Genomic DNA, 11,273 nt, shown 5'->3' on the forward strand with positions numbered 1-11,273 from the left:
TTGTTCCTAAAGAGAATAGATGAATGAGTATTAGAATGGCCCATCTTCTGGGGCAGCAAGCTAATGTTGTATGTGCATATGTATGGAGAAAGTCTGGCACACCTGCATGGAAAAAAAATTGAATCAGGTTTGTGCCATGTGATTTACAAATGCATCATTTCTCTTCAATCTTGCATCGCATGTGGGACTATCACCTCTACCTCCAGCATTATGGATTGCAGAATGTGGATGATGGGAGATGTGACTCCACACATCTGGGAAGGGAAGAATCATTAGAGAAGGCTACGCTAAAATGAGAATCAAACTTGAAGGGAAGAAAAGCATGTTATGTTTCATTTTAAAGAATGGTGTAGCATTTCGGGTTACTATACTTTATTCTTGCTACTCCATTCAGTCTAATTATTTTAGAAGATCTGTCTGTGTGTGTGTGTGTGTCGTGTCTATATGTTCATGCATATTCCTGACACTTTGATGAAGAGCTAGGAGAAATGGTTACAACTGGCCACTCTCTAGCATGCTGTTATGAAATAGCTCACAATCTCATTATTTTCTTTTTAAATATAAGCAAAACTTGCCAGAGTGTGGAAAAGCTATGTTAAACATTTTTCTCAAAAAAAAACCCAGAGGGCGGTTGAAAACTCTTAACCCACCGTGAAAAATCACTGACTTAAATCCTGTTGCGACAATGATTTCCATTGCGAATGAAGGTGCAAATCAGCTTTCTCACGATCAAAATCTTCATTTTCTTTCCCCGCCCGCTCTTCTTCAAATTAAGGTTAAAAATCAAAGATTTTATATGGAAGGTGGCCACAAGGAGGCACCCGAGCAGGTCTCTTCCTAACAGAGACCGCGCAGGCACACACGCGCACACTCGCCGTTCGCTCAGTGTAGGAGATTCCCCAGCTTTAGTTGACAATAGCACAATACGCTACGTCGTTCCTAGAAGTTCAGATAAGGAAACCAAAGCAAAAGGGAGTAGTAGAACGAAAGGCGGAAACATGAAGCCTGCTCAGGATTCCGTTCCGCAGCTGGTTGTCTTACCTGGGTACTGAAGGAAGGTCGAAAAATCACACACCCCTTTCCCGCCCCCTCCGGAAAATCCAGGCACCGTGGCCCTTCGAAAGTCCTCCCCCTCGGAGCTTCCCACTCCTTTCTAAAGATCGCCGAGGCTGCGATCTTGGGCTGGCTGAACCAGCCACAAGGCCCACGGGGGGGGTTCCGTCTGAGTAGCCAGAGCTGTCTCGAATTGCGGCGCGACTCCATTGCCCCGCGATTGCTCCTCTGCAGGATTCCCAGCGATCAAAGATGTGCAGCCCCGGTCACTGCGATTTTCCACGCATTTCCTCGGAAGTAAGCGGCTCCCAGGGAATAGTGTCCGAGGGGCTGCCTTGCTTCTGAGTAAATACCAGATCAGGTGCACGTCTGTCTAGGTGGGGGCTGGGGGAATGGAGAAAAAAAAAGAGTTTGTCCTCAGATGCAACTTTCACCGATGCGGGAAAGTTGCATCAGCTCTTTCACACTGCAGCCTAGCGCCTCCGCCGCCTTTTTTGCAACTGTCTCGGGCTTTCGGCAGCGCGGGCCCTCGGAGAGCCCCGTTTGCTCGCCCCATTCGTCTGTTCCACACGCGCGGGGCGGAGGGAAGATGGGACTCACCTGCTGTCGCCTCTTGCCTCCAGCCACCGATTTCCTCGGTCCTCCGGAGACCTGCAGCCCAAGGGGCGAAGAAACAAGGCGAATGGGTGGAAGGGGCGTCTTCAGAATCCGCCACGCTCCCCGTCCAAGCAACAGGCATTGCGGCTTTTCTCCCTTTCCTCCCTCCTCCCGCCTTCTCTTTTTTCGTTATCCCTTGAAACCGCAGGCTTCAGAGCCTCCCGGAACCCGAAATCGGTGACCCCAGCCCTCCGCAAGGGTCCCCATGACGCCTGGGCAACACGCGGGAAATTTGCCAGCTGATTACACCACGCGTGTCAAGGCTGGACTCGTGCGAATTTCTGCGGACGGCGGACACTACCGGGTCCCCTCCGTCAGCATTTGGGCAGCTTAGGAGAAATCGCGGCGGAGGGAGTGAGAAAATTGCGGTTCCCGAGGGGTGGAGGGTAGATGTGTGCTGCTAAGTGGAAGAACCAGCGTGTGTGTGTGTGTGTGTGTGAGTGAGTGTGTGTGTGTGCGCGCGCGAGCGCGCTCCCGTCCCCTCCGCCACTGGGCGTTTGAGCGAGGGTGGGTTTCCCCGTTCGCTGAGGACGACCGCTTTCCTTTGGGGATTGAAAACCCCGCCTGGCACCAGAGCGAGAGCGCCCGCCCCTATACACAGGAAAACACACGGACACGCACACACATCGCCGCGCAAGTAGAATTTTGTCCTTAGCTGGGAGAAATTGCCTGCTGAAATAGGAGGGGATGGTAAAGAACCGGGGGGGGGGGCAAACTGAGGCATCCGGGAGGCATAATTCTCAGTCCGCGCGCGCGCGAGCACCCGGACGCCGACAAACACCCGAACCCAGAATGTTTTTGGGTAGGTAAAGCCCTAACATTCCGCGGGACAAATAAATCATAGCTTCTTGGGACGAATGTCCCCCTGCCTCCCCCCCACACACACACAGCCATCATCTAAATAAAAGCATGAAGTCAACAAGCTTTGGAGCTCATGATTCAGGCTGATTGTGAACCTGGCAACCCCAGGCTGGAGAAGACAACTACGGTATGCCTGACATGCATTTTACAGAGAGATGAGATAAATTCAGTATGCTGCAAGATATGTAAAGAGAATGGGTAATGACCTAGAGAAATGGGTTTATGTGAAAACTTTATTCCTTTCTTGAAAGGGGTCAAATGATGGGAGGGCAAGGATGGAGGTTTGAGACAACCAGTTCTTTTGATGTGACACCCAGAAAAATAAGGCATACTCCATTTAATCCTCCAGGGAAAGATTGAAGGCAAATAAGGTCCAGGCAGAAGAAGAACATCGTGGCTTCATAATCTAAGGGACTGGTTTGGACAAAACTCAGCAGCACTTTTTCGTGCAGCTGCTGATAAAAACAGGATCGCCAACATGATCACCAACGTCAGATAACGGATATGGCACAAGAAGAAGAAGAAGTTCTTTTTGTATAAGGAGGAGCATTCATGTTTGTTGATGTTTGCCTAATTGAACCGTGCTTGCAATTGGTCCAACATTTATACAGACTAGAGGAGGAGAATTTGAGTCCAACTAGACCCTTCTACTGTTCAAGAGCGTATGTACATATAACAGATAGTTATTAAATATGGCAGGGCATGCAGAACCTAGCTTCTTAAAAGTCCCATTGTATTGGTGTTCCTGGTTATAAGTTTCTGGTCCTCAAAGGTACATTTGAAAATGTGAGAAAATATGGAATTGGTTACAAAACCAAGCAGATGGGCTGAAATGGATGGCCAGCTATGTTTAGTCTTTTTAAAAATACACATATACCAAGAAATAGTATGAAGACAAGAGAATCACATAGAGTTTTTGTATACTGTAGCCTATCACCCAACCACCTCCAGAGATCTCTATTTGCCACCCCTTGGAGTGAGCTTATTGCCCAGCAAAAAGCAATAAAATCAAGAGCAAGGTTATGTGTTTTTAAGGACCACCCAAAAGGACACAAAATAATATGCAAGCTTTCCATTTCTCCCAAAATCATCAGCAGACAAAATGAAAAATGAAACAAAACCTATATGAAGGAAACAAGTAACTTGAGACACTAGGCCTAACTATGAGCCATCTACAAGTCAATCTCAGTCTCAAAATGGTGGTTCTGAACTCTTAATGCAGCTGCCTAGATACCACCAAGCATTGTCCCTCTCTTGTCTCAGTCTAAAATGATTATAACTGCAGGGATGGATGGATACTTCATAGCAACTGATAAAATCCATTGTAATACAAAACCCCACAATTGCCAACTCCTTGTGCATAAAATGTAATGAATGACCACATTTGTATAGCCATCAACATTTTGCCTGATAGTTGCACTGGCTTTATACATCATGCTAACTTTCACAATATAGAATCAGTGGACAAATAGACATAAATATGCCTGCACTGAGTTCAAAAGGATCTGAGGTAGAAGACTGCATTAAGAAATGGGCCCAGCTGCTCTCTTCTTTATCCTTGTTCTCCTGCTACCAGAAACATATCCTTAATTTGCAAGCTTCACATAAGTCCAATCTACTTTTCTGAGGGATAGGCATGAAAGGGATAAGCAAGAAGCTCTTTGGATTCAAATTCTGCAAAGCCAAGGGTGATTGCCTTAGTTTTGAGTTAGCATCACAATGCACATTTCATCTCTTGCCCCCCTGTGGACATCTGTGTTTCCAAGATAATTTTTTCCAGGACTGGCTAAAGATATAAAAAAATTGACCTTGGTCCCTTGTGCTTGAAATTCATAAGTGGTGCCATAAGCATCCACTTTCCCCTTAATTAATGAAATTATTAATGTAATGGCTAGAAATCTTTGGCATGCTTTCTACGGAACCCTTCCACAAACTGGTACCATCCAGATGTATTAAACTGCATGTCCCATCATTCCCAGCTACACTGACCAGTAGTCAGCACTGTTTTCTGATTGGTCAAGTCCCAGATGTATGGTGTTTGTTGTGCTGGTTTCTGGATTTCATCTTTTTTTTAAATGTTGCATGATTTTTTTTTTTATTTGCCATATTATTTTCAGGGAGAGTTGTTCAGTGTACAGTGCCTGGACCTGCAACGATTCAAGATGGGTGGCTAAATAAATAATCAGAAATGTGAGGTCTGTATTTTAAAATAGCTAGTTATGGCCTTTTGCCCTTTTGAGAGATCCTAGACGGGATTGCATCTCCTGTTTCCTTGAAACTACCTTGAAGCTTAGTGAACGGTACCTCTGAGAACCGTCCTGAACTCATCTTACAGCCTCTTGTGGTAGAGAGGATTTTAGCCTCAGAATCTGAAATATATTGATCATGGGAAATACGTTTATAGGCTGGAAAAACCATTTTTCAAATATTATTTGCTGTACCAGTTTTTATCCTGTGTCTCAGGGTTATGTTAGAGTTTTAAAAAGCAAGATACTTTTGTTTGAAATGTCCTTAAACATGACTGCGGTGCAGTATTATTATATAACAGTGGTGGCGAACCTATGGCACAGGTGCCAGAGGCGGCACTCAGAGCCCTCTCTGTGGGCACGCGTGCCGTTGCCCCATCCTTGCCTCCCCTTGCAACCCCCTCCTCACCAGCAGCTCCCCTGGAGGAGAGTCACCCCCGTGTGGCTCACACGGAGCAGCGCAGCCAAGGACATGGCAGCTAGGCAGCATAGACAAGACTCTGCCCTCACGTCCCATCACGCACAGTTGATGCTGCGGGGCGCGGGCAAGGGCTTGGCCGCCATGGCGCTGCTGGGCTGCCTGGGCGATCTGCAGCAGGCCCTGGAGGCAGTGAGTGGCCCTGCGGGCAGGGGGTGGGGGCAGAGTGGGGGCGGGGTAGGGGATGGAGTGGGGGCGGGGCCAGTTTTTGGGCACTCGGTCTCTAAAAGGTTCTCCATCACTGTTATATAACTTTCCAATGTCAACCAGAGCTGTAGGGCAAGCTGTTTGAGGAAAAAGAGGCCATCATCCCAAGCAGATGACCCTTGATGTCACAACAAGAGAGAAAAAGAAAAGAGCTCCAGCATTTCTTGGCTTTGGCTATATCCTTAGCAGAGCCAGGCAGCTGCCTCATAAAAGTAAATACTGGAGACTGGAGAAGGACAATGAAGCTTGGGGAAAAAATGGAACTAGGTGTATTCCTTATGGCCTGTTTCTTTCAAGTATGGCCAAGGAATTGTCCCACCTGACCAGTTTTGAAGGAAGATTCAAGTTCCTGTCTGGTTAGCTTCTGTGTGTGGAGTAGAAAAATGGCACCTCCCGTCCTTTGCTTTAGGCAAAAATGAGTTTTCAGACACTTTTTTTATCTTTAACTGTCCCCAATGGAGGCTGAATGAGAGAAAGAAAAGTCAGATTCTGAGTATCTATGCAGATGGAAAAATACAAGATAAACCTGAAAAGTTTTTTTTTAATTAGTTTGTATCTTTTATAATTTATTTCTGCTGCTTTATCATATAGAAAAAGAGAGAAAAGATGCATTGAAGTTTGATCATATTGGCTAATCTTTCCATTGCGTTCATAAAATGTCAGTTCATAAGCAGAGAATTAATATATATCAATAATCCATGACCATAAATGTGGGATAGTACTATCTTTCCATATATGATCCATGTTTGATAGAATCCATGCTTGATATATCCATAATATTTAATATAATGATAAATTCCAACTTTTAATTCAAAATCACATTCACATTTTGAACTATTCCCCAGTCTGTTCTAACAACTTACAGACATTAGAAAAGTCATGAGAAAATAATTATTTTACATTTCAGCAAAGGACGTTGCTGAAGTTGACACCCAACTTGTTTAAAACATTTTCTGGGAAGTCAAAAATTATCTTTGAATTAATTTCATTTTAAAACTATGCAAGACTAACTTAATACTGTATTCTTTAAGCTTTTTAATTTCTTACTTCAATAACACCTAAATATGTGATTATGTCTAAGCACTTTTAATGATGGAAAATGATGGAATTCCTACTAAGAGTCACTATGTGAACAGCTATGTAAATTTGTTTAATAAATAAACAAATACTGGCAATTACGTATGTCAAGAGAGGCCAGGATATCAAGGGAGCCAAATAACTTTCCAAATCAGTTTGTAGTATTATTATTATTATTTATTGAATTTATATACCGCCCTATCTCCCTTACGGGACTCAGGGCAGTGAACAGGCGATAATAAAAACCACGATAAATATACACAAATTTCTGTTCTAAAATCAAATTAAATAACAGGCCTGCTCTAAAAATACCCCATGCAAAACCCCCACTAAAACATAATCAAACTACACCAGGCCGGCCGCACGGAATAGATGGGCCTTCAGGGCTCGGCGAAAAAGGCGCAGGTCCGCAACTGTACGTAGGTCGGGGGTAGGTCATTCCAGACTAAGATTTTGACAATAAATAGGGACCATCTATGATGTTTCCAAGTCTTGCCTTATTTTCAAAGGAATTAATCAATTACATATTATTCAAGCAAAGAAATTAGATTAGCAATTTTTAACCAAGAAATAAATTTCAGTGGAAATCCATTTTGTTTCAAATATATAATTTACAGAATAGGAAACCAGTTTTTTTCTCTTCAATGAAGCTAAAACAGTTGTGTGTTTTTTATCGGCCTAGAATACTCATATATCTATCAGTAATATAACATTATCAGATGCTTGGCATACTTTTAAAAATCAGATTGTACTGAATGAATTCTTGAAGTAAATACCTTCTGTAATCATTATGCCAAAGTGGCTGTTAAAAACCTGGCATCAATCTTTAACAAAAATATTGGGCAAATGATCATCAAATTCATATGATTGTTTTCTAGTTTCAAAATAACCATGATAGCATGATTCTGGTAAGGCCCATGTTTCAAAATGTTACTCATATAACAAAACAGAAATCAAAATAGAAACCTGCTTAAATTTTTGATATCACCCTGTGGATTATATAAAAGCCCATGGGCCTTTCCAGATTTCATTGTTTTAATAGGATCAAAATTTTCTTACAGTGTTAAACTCTTGACTAACACTTAAATAGGCATCTAAATTTTTGGAAAATTATTGTTATTGTTTAAAATCTTTCATATGTGCAAGGTGTAGCCCAACAATTGCAAAATTTTGGCCTATATATAAAATGCCATTAACTTGGAATTAATTTGATTTTAATTAGTATGAATTGTCCTCAACATATCTTTAGTGTAGTTATCATATTAATTTGTTATAATCATTTCAAATAAGAAGCCAAATAGTTTACCAATTGTTCCTCTCTGTTCAGAAAACAACTGTTTTGTTTTCAAAGCCTATAATTGACTGAGTAACAATTTAAAGTTGTAACATGCTTCTAAAATTTGATTTGTAGCATATATTTTTTTATTTCTTTTTATCACTATCTGTATTGTGGCTCTCATTTTTCCTCCAGGCAGTAAAAAGAAGCTATTATCTTAATATGCTTACATATTTATATAGTACATATATACATGCTTAAATTATATGTATCCCAACTATTATCACATTAATCAATTGTTTATTCTTTGAAAAAATGCATCTACTTTGTGTTGATCAACAAAATAAAGATCAATCACAAATTCAAATGTCACCTGCCTTGAACTATCAATTTTTTCTAACACAAATAACATTACAAACAGATGCATGATTAGAAATTGCATGATCCAATATATCATTTCTCAAGTTACTGAACCAAAAATAGTCAAAAAAAGCATGTGGCTATGTTGAGTTGATTAAAAGGTATACTCCTGTTTAATTGAACTTTATTTTCTGCATATGTCCACTAAATTAAATTTATGAATGCACCCATGGGGAATTTTTCAATCTGGGGAATAGGTTTCTTTCTCATAACATCTTATTTCAATCCACATGGGACCAAAGCTACAGATGTGGCCCACCAGTAAACCAAAAAGACTTGACCGGTTCCCCGACCTGCATCATCCTGACTCCAATAATGATCTGGTAATATGTTTTTGATTGCATTGCATGGTTCAAAATGTCATATCAATGCATTTCCCATGAAAGGCAAGGCTTGCTTATATGTGATATCCATATTCCTACACAGAAATTAAATCTCTTGGGAAGAAATGTTTACATGGTAGCAACCACTAGGAACCACTCAGTACGATATAGTAATCAAAGTGTTGGAGTGGCATTAGAAGACCCCGATTCAAGTCTTCTTTCAGCCACAGATGCTCTCTCTTACCCAGGGCTTTTTTTGTCATAGAACGCCCAGAATGGAGTTACGGCACCTTTTTTGGATGGAACCTTGTAGGGTAGGCAAGGCGGGTTGTATGACGTCTGTGAGCTCTGGCACCTTTTTTTCTTTTTTTTTTTTTTTTTACAAAAAAAGCACTGCTCTTACCGTAGGCCACTTAGGTCACAAGATTGTTGTTATTGTAGGAAGGAGGGAGTGCTATTTATACCATCTTGAGGTCCTTAATAACGACAGGATATAAATCTAACAAATAAAATAAGGAAGTAGTCTGGTTGGTGACTGTTACTTTATTAAAGTGGAAAGATGTGAACTATGTGGACTATTAAGTATAAAGTTTATGTGATAAAAAAAAACGGCACAAGAATGTGTAAAAACGGAGTATTAAGTACCTCCACAAAAATTATACCTGCAATTGCAGGGAGAGACAGAAGAAATAGAGATGCAGGGTTTAATTCTTTCACCTTTCACTTCAATACAGTTTATTGACTATTAATTCATGTATGCTACATGTTTACAATAAGGAGAGGAAAACTAAAAGCTGAATGTGAGTAAAAAAACAAACAAATTTACAGGCAATTCTGAGCACTGTAATCCCAATGCTTTTTTAGAGGGCCTGAGGTTAGGCCTGATTAAATTTTTTTCTCAAATGCTCCAGTGAATTGGAGAGAATTATCAACAAGAATTATATTCATCTCAGAGAATCTGTAATTCGTAGAAATTTATAAGCAGATGGTTTTAAGGACCCAAAAACGCATTTATGAAGGCCATCAATGGCTTTTTAAAAATGAATAAAGAGATGACATGTTTACTGGCAGCTATCAGTCACAAGAGCAAATGTCAGGTGGGACTTATAACCACCCTAAGAAGCAGAAAATCTAAGATATCTTCTAGATTTCAATCTGTGTTTCCCAGGCTATCTGTGAACATGTTCAAAGCCATGGGCTGGGTTCCACATTACACTAAACCATAATGTAGATTGTTTCATTTTGGCTTGTGCAATGTATAAACACTGCAACTGTGGTTTGTAAACAAGTTTTATGCAGGTGAACTTAGTTGTTCTGGTTTAGAATCATAAATGAACCCAGGCTTTCTGAGTGTCAGCTTTGAAAATGAGCATGATTGCAGCCATTTTCCCTACTCATTTTCAGCTAACATATAGCACGGAGGGAGGGGGGTTTACCAGGTGCTTTGCTAAATAGATTTTCTCCCATGGGAACCAAGGTCATTGGCTGCTCCCGGGACTGCAGGCTGGGCGTTTCATGAAAAGCCTGCCAAGAAGATGTATTGGGGAATGTAGTAGCTTGCATAGCTTTAGGGGTGGGATTTCTTAACTTTGTATTGGGGATTGTTATGTGTCTATTCAGACTTGGTTTCACTTTTGACGTGCCGATACTTTGTATCAATAAACATGTTCTTTAAGGAACTTGCAAGCCTCGGAGTTCTGCTTTATTTGTCTCTGTCAGAACCATGACACTTGAGTTAATTCAGCAAACCATAGCTTAAAACTCTGAGGCTTAATGAGGTATACGATCATAACCAATCTCCTTTTCTGTAAACTTACAAAATCTCCCTGTAAAATACTTAGTTTCACTTCATTGTCCACCATGGATCGCATGAGTCTAATTTCAACAGGGTGGGATGAGACTATTTTTTCAAGATGAAGATAATCATTGCTTTTTATTTTATTATTTTAAACTCATCACATCACTTTACAATTTGCTTATTTATCAATGCAGCACAAATTGTGGTTCTTTATGAGGCACAAATAATAGCCACAAATGGAAGTAAAAGAACATCCGATACCTTTTGCACAAAACAAGTTTTGCATACAACAGCTATCTCTCTTTGCCAAAATGATTATACAAAGTTTGCTGTTTTTTCTTTACACATTTCTTTTCCAGCAATGGCTAAACATGTTGCAGCCTTTTGGGTGACTGGATATATTGCAAAATTCCAAGACATCTTTAAAAATCGGAATATTGATAAAATGACATCAAATGTTCCAGCAGTTCAATACAGCTGATGATAATGTCAAAACTGTCAAATCTCATCTTGACCAATATTAATCCTATAAGGTATTGTTTGGAGGGGTAAATGGTCTTTTAAAAAAGCATTGTTATAACTTATTTCAGAGCTTCAGCTATAAATCAAGACCAGCAATCTAAAATTAGTGGCCACCATCACGCAGTAGGTCAAATAAAAATCCCGTTTAACTAGTGCATGCAAACTGGCACTTTAACCTGTCATATATGTCTGATTGTAACTTGATGTTGTTGCTTGCTATGCCATCTGAACAGATGGTGGAACTTAAGACTGGAGATGTATGGCAAACCCCAAATGGTGACTATTTTGCAAGTGTAGATCATGCAGCATGATTACAAAGCTTGGTTTTAAGTAAAATACAGAGGAATGTAAAATG

This window comes from Protobothrops mucrosquamatus, unplaced genomic scaffold (genome assembly GCF_001527695.2).
Source record: "Protobothrops mucrosquamatus isolate PMUCROS unplaced genomic scaffold, P.Mucros_1.0 scaffold1, whole genome shotgun sequence".
NCBI classification, from domain to species: Eukaryota; Metazoa; Chordata; class Lepidosauria; order Squamata; family Viperidae; genus Protobothrops; species Protobothrops mucrosquamatus.